Below are 6,441 nucleotides of genomic sequence, written 5' to 3' on the forward strand. Positions count from 1 at the left end.
TTAGGGAAGTCAATGTCACCAAAGAAGTGTGTTTTTGGTTGCCAGGGCAAGACAACCCTGCACAGATTCCCAAAGAACCCAGCGTTAAGGCACCCGTGGATGGAGTTTGTTTTTCCTGAGCATAAACGGAGTTGTGTAAGACTGTTGTTCCCTGCATTTCGACGATGATTGTTTTATAAACAAAGCCCAGATCGATGGATTTGCAGATCGTCTAATGCTTAAGGATCGAGCAGTCACAATGATAAAGGTTCGCGGTCGTGCGTTGGAACGGTGAGTAAAACTGTTGAACAAATGTCTCTGTGTTGTTAGCTCGGCGCGTTAGCACAGCTAAGCTTCGCCCACACGGCCCGCCTCCAGCCGCTCGTTTTTTTCCGGAAAGACTCGGTACAGCCAATCTTTCAATTAAAAATATAATAAAACAAAAGACTTTTTGGAGATATGAAGGATTCAATATTACTCTATAGGTACTCAAGATTAACAGGAGATTGAGTGAAAATGAGCATTTCACCCCCCCTTTAAGAAAGAAAGACCCAATGGTTTTATCACTTGTTTCGCTAGCTAATTGAGTAAATTAAAACACAATACTTACATTTATAAATGTATTCCTCGGCCGCAAGAGAAGAACTATCACCCGCCATTTTCTTTGAAAAATAAAAATCCAGTCATCACCGGCGCAGGATCGGCTCGGCTGCTAGCATCCACTCGTTCTCCTTCACGGCCCGGGGAAAGAAGGACCCTGCTAAGTGGATGAAGCCCCTGGAATGGGACACATCTTATAATATATCAAATAATCTTGGCCTGTGTAACAATGGCTGAATCTCATCACATTTTAGCTGTTTTCTTATAAGCTCTTCCTTTCAGTGCACACTAAACACTTATACATTAACACAAATGTGCTGCTGTTGTTTTAGTATGATTCTGACATGTTGAATGGATTGTCTGTCCTGCAGATGGCGCTCATACAACATGAATGAACTATTGTGGAGTTAATTTCAGTGAATAAGAAGCCAGAGTCACTGTGTTTAGATGAAGGATTCTTCTCAATCGTAAGGCTTCATATCTCAGCTGCCTCGTCATCAAGCTTTGTTGAAGGACGTCTCAATGTAAAGATCCTTTGAAGGCAGTCTTCATTTCACGTCCTTCATTCAGTCGTTTTTAAAGGATGCACCAAGTTTATCCTTCATGCCCTTCAGTCACCCACAATCCTTTGCAAAACATTCCAATGCACAAACAATAGCAATGCAATAAAAAATTGAAAAAAGTATGATATAGGACTTGTTTGATTATTTTTGTTTTCAGTGGGTGAATGTGAGTAAGTGTGTGTGTGTGTGTGTGTGTGTGTGTGTGTGTTTATGTACTTGCTGGTTTTGATAAATACATGATTGTGTGCATACAGTATCAAGGCATGAGTGTATGTTGCTGTGTATTCACTCATTTCACATTAACTGTTGTTGTTTTTGACTAAAACTAATGAAAAACCAAATTATATCAGTTTATGGTCACATTGAGGACACAACATCATTAAATTTGGATAGTTTTCTTCTAGAAAGACAAAAAGTTCAGGTGGAGAAATAAACTTTTTCTTTACCTTGACATGTTTCGACTGCAACCTGCAGTCTTCCTCCGAAGCGTCATCTGACAGCTGTGACGTGTCGTTTATCAGCTGTTATTTCCTGGACCTGACAGTTCCGCCGGGCTGGCCACGCCCTGCCCCCCCACCCGCCGCTCGATGGTCTCTGGAGGATGGTGTTCCATGTGTGTGAGAGCATGTAGGCTCCTCGTCCCGGTTGATGGTACCATACCCATGAGATCACATGTGAAACCTGAAATTCCCATGTGAAACACATGAGATCACATGTGAAACCTATAATCACATGTGAAACGTAAAATTCCCATGCGAGACCCATGGAATAACATTTGAAACCCATCAACAATCTATGTTAAACCTACGCCCCATGTAAACCTGCAACTTCATGTGGAACCCATGTAAAAATCATCAAGCAATATACCACAGAAAACGGTAGGCCTACCATGTTATTTTGTAGGGCCTATAGCCATGTTTCCAAACATTAAAACAAATAATTCAAATTGAGCATACACACTTTTCACGTACGCGACCTTTTGTGACCTTTTCAACGTAATTGCGTATTACGTGACGTCACGAACGCGCATCACAGAACAGAGCAAGGCTCTTTGTCCATCCAGATTCAGTTTTTGAAAGACCTTGAAAGTATGCTGCAGGTTGGATGGGTTCCTCAGATCCAGAGAATAAATTATGCCCATAAGCAAAGTGATGGCACACAGCACAGTCTGAATTTCCTGGAGTACCTCTACTCCCTGAATTACAATTGACACTTCCGCATGGACCACACAGATCCCTAGGACCATCTCCTCTTTTGCTTTCTCAGCCTGCTCACAGCCCTTGAAACTGGAGAACACAAGAAACACAAACATAGTGTGTGTGTAATGGTCAAAACAACAAAACATCCCACTAAACTTGCATTACAAACAGAAATATTATATATATATATATATAGTGGTGTCCAAAATTATTAGAACGGTAATATTTTTTAATGTTTTAAAAGAATTCTCCTCTGCTCACCAAGGTTTTATTTTTTTTTATCCAAAAACAGTAATATTGTGAGATATTCAAATAACTTTCTTTTTTAAATATATATTTTAAAATGCAATTTATTTCTGTGTAGGTAAAGCTGAATTTTCAGCATCATTACTACAGTCTTCAGTGTCACATGAAAGCTTTTATAACATCATCACTACCGTTTGGAACGAAATTAATAATTTTATTCAGTAAGGATGCTTTAAATTGATCAAAAGTGACAGTATGGACATTTATTATGTTGCAAAAGCTTTCTATTTCAGATAAATGCTATTCTTTTGAACTTTCTATTCATCAAAGAATCGTGAAAAGAAATTGTACACAACTGCTTTCAACACTGATAATAATAAATGTTTCTTGAGCATCAAATCATCATATTAGAATGATTTCTGAAGGATCATGTGACATTGAAGACTGGGGTAATGATGCTGAAAATTCAGCTTTGATCACAGGAATAAATTACAAATTAATGTATGTGGATCCTGGATACGCGGATTTCTGTTTTTGTGGTATTTTGGATCAAAAGATAGCCTTGGTGAGCAGAAGAGTCTTCTTTTAAAACATTAAAAAATATTACCATTCTAATAATTTTGGACACCACTATATATATATATATATAGTTATATATATATATAGAAAGTTAAAGAGGCGGCTGTTAATCGGCTAAAAAGGTAGAAATGCGCTCAGTCCACGTAGAAGAATAAATAACAACATCATCAAGATAAATATTACAATTTGGAACGATCCTAAAACTGTAGACATTAACCTTTGAAAGGTAGCAGGTGCGTTCCGAAGATCGAACGCCATGCGCGTATATTGAAAGAAAGAATCGAGAGTCACAAATGTGGAGATCTCAGAAGCACGTTCAGTCAATGGCACCTGCCAATAGCCTTTTAAAAGATCTAATTTCGTAATGTACCGAGCAGTGCCAAGGTTGTCAATACAATCCTCTATTCGAGGCAACGGAAACGCATCCGGCACAGTAACAGAATTCACCTTGCGAAAATCATTACAGAAACGGAATGAACCGTCAACTTTAGGTACTAAAATGCACCGTGAACTCCACTGGCTATTACTCTTTTTGGCGAAACCATTTGTAACCAGATAGTTCACTTCACATTTCATGATCTCCCGTTTACCTACTGGAGAACGATACGCATGCTGTTTTATGGGAAGTGCGTTACCCACCTCAATATCATGTTGGATGACAGAGGTACCAGACGGAACATCACTAAACAAGTAAGGATAATCTTCTATTAAGTCAATCACATCCTGACACTAGTCGCTAGATAATTAAGACAAATGAGATGGTAAAACTCTTAAAATCTCTGAATTCTTTAGAGGACCACCACTGAACATCTCTGTTGACATTTTCAACCCATCATCTACATCTTCAGCACCCATAGTACTGGACAGCAAAGATACTCGTTCCACATTTGACACCGGCTGTACCTCACTCTGGTACGAGTCAGCCACCTCATCAGTCTTCACAGTTCGTGCTACATATTGTTTCAGCATATTTACATGACACAAACGTGTCTTCCATCGTCGTTGTATGGACTATATAATCAGTGTCACTCAGCTTGCTCTTAATTACATAAGGACCTGCAAATCGCGCAGCTAAAGCAGAACCAGGCAAAGGAAGCAACACTAGTACTTTTTCTCCAGGCGTAAAATTACGCACAACCGCGATCTTGTCAAAATGACGCTTCATTTTCTTCTGCGAAAGAGAAAGAGCTTTCGCGACAGCACAAGCATTTCGCAATCGTTCACGGGTACGAGAAACGAAATCAAGCACATTATGTTTCTCAGTCACACCAGTAGAGAAAAATTCATCTTTCAGTACTTTTAAAGGACCCCGTACATTATGTCCAAAGACCAATTCCGACGGACTAAAACCAAGTGACTCTTGTCGCGCTTCATGCAGTGCAAATAAAACCAAAGGGACTCCCTCATCCTACTCATTCCCTGCCTCCAGGCAATATTTTCGCAAACTGGACTTCAGCGTCTGGTGCCACCTCTCCAGTGCCCCCTGCGATTCAGAATGGTAGGCACTGGATGTGACATGTGACACGCTCAAACCTTTCAACACATTTTGGAATATTTTTGACAAGAAATTAGTTCCTTGGTTCCCGGCAATCCGAATGTTGTGAAAACTTTAGTGACGCTTTTGGCAGTTATATTCCGTAACGGAATTGCTTCTGGAAACCGTGTGACAGCGCACATAATTGTTAAGATATACTGAGAACCGGATTTAGTTCACGGCAGCGGCTCGACGCAATCTACCAAGACGCGTTCAAACGGTTCACCTACAGCCGGAATGGGGCGAAGTGGAGCAGGTGGCACAATCTGATTGGGCTTTCCTACTACTTGACATACATGACAAGACTTACAATATCGAGACACATCAGCTTTCAACCCAGGCCAAAAGAAATGCTGGAGCACCCGATGGTAAGTTTTATTCAGACCAAGGTGCCCAGACCAAGGATGATCATGTGCTAAGCTTAAAATATGCTGTTGAAATTTCGAGGGTACCACAATCTGATGGACCACATTCCAATCATCCGAATTTTCATCATTCGATAATCGAGCATTCCAGCTACGCATTAACACAGTGTTGTTCCAATAGAATTGATGGTTATACGAAGGTGACTTTTCAGTGTCAGCACTTAAACGACATTTCTCCAACGGATGATCACTTTTCTGTGCTGCAGTAAGAACATCGCACGAAATAGGTAAAAATACGTCAGGATCGGGACAAACAGATTTTTGGATCGAATTAACATCCACATGCTCTGTCACAGCATTTTTCTCAAAAATCTCTGCAAAGATAGATTCACCTAAATTCACTTCATTCTCCTTACTGAGACTTTTTGCCTGTGCGCGTGTCGTAACTGCACTAGAAGCAAAAACATTTGGGAAATGTTGTGCGAGCGCATCTGGTTGCTGATCAGTAACTGGGTTTTTGGTAACATGAACAACTGGCATCACTTTTCCTCCAGCAAGATCATTTCCCATGATAAAATCAATACCTTTCACAGGTAGGGAAGAACGAGCCGCTACATTAAAACATCCAGAAACTAATTCAGACTTCACCCAGACGCGATGAAGAGGGACAGTGATGAAACCCATTTCTAAACCCTGCACGATGGTGCTAGTATCACATTCGGAGCTTGCACAAAAAGGCAAAGTGTCAGACAGTATAAAAGACTGAGATCCTCCCGTATCACGTAAGATCTTCACAGCTTTCTGATCCTCAACACAACCAGTCAATAATACACTCATCAGGAGCTACTGAAATCATGGTCTGTGGAGACACAATTTTTACTAAAACTGAACCGCGAGGTTGAGCTGAAAAATCCTGACGTTCATGCTTTCGTTTTAAAATTCGACACTCAGCAATAATATTTCCAACCTTGTGACAATAGCCACACTCTTTACGCATTTTCGGGCTAGATGGACTAGGCCTGACTTTAAAGTTAGAAGAATTAAGTTCATTCTCTCTTTGTGAAGTGAATCCTAAATCACTCGCACGCTTTACAAACACAGGTTTATGAATGAGTGCATACTCGTCTGCTAAAACAGCTGCTTGCTGCACAGTAGTAACCTTTTGTTCGTTTAAATATAAAGCAGTACGCTCAGGAACGCAATTCTTAAACTCTTCAATGAGCAAAAGTTCACACAAAGATTGATAATCCGCAACTTTACACGCCTATATCCATCGATCAAAAAGTATACCCTTCTCACGGGCAAATTCGACATATGTCTGAGAAGCAGATTTTTTCGTTGAGCGAAAACGTTGTCGGTAATGTTCAGGTACTAAC

Source organism: Scardinius erythrophthalmus (genome assembly GCF_964197995.2).
Source record: "Scardinius erythrophthalmus genome assembly, chromosome: 2".
NCBI classification, from domain to species: domain Eukaryota; kingdom Metazoa; phylum Chordata; class Actinopteri; order Cypriniformes; family Leuciscidae; genus Scardinius; species Scardinius erythrophthalmus.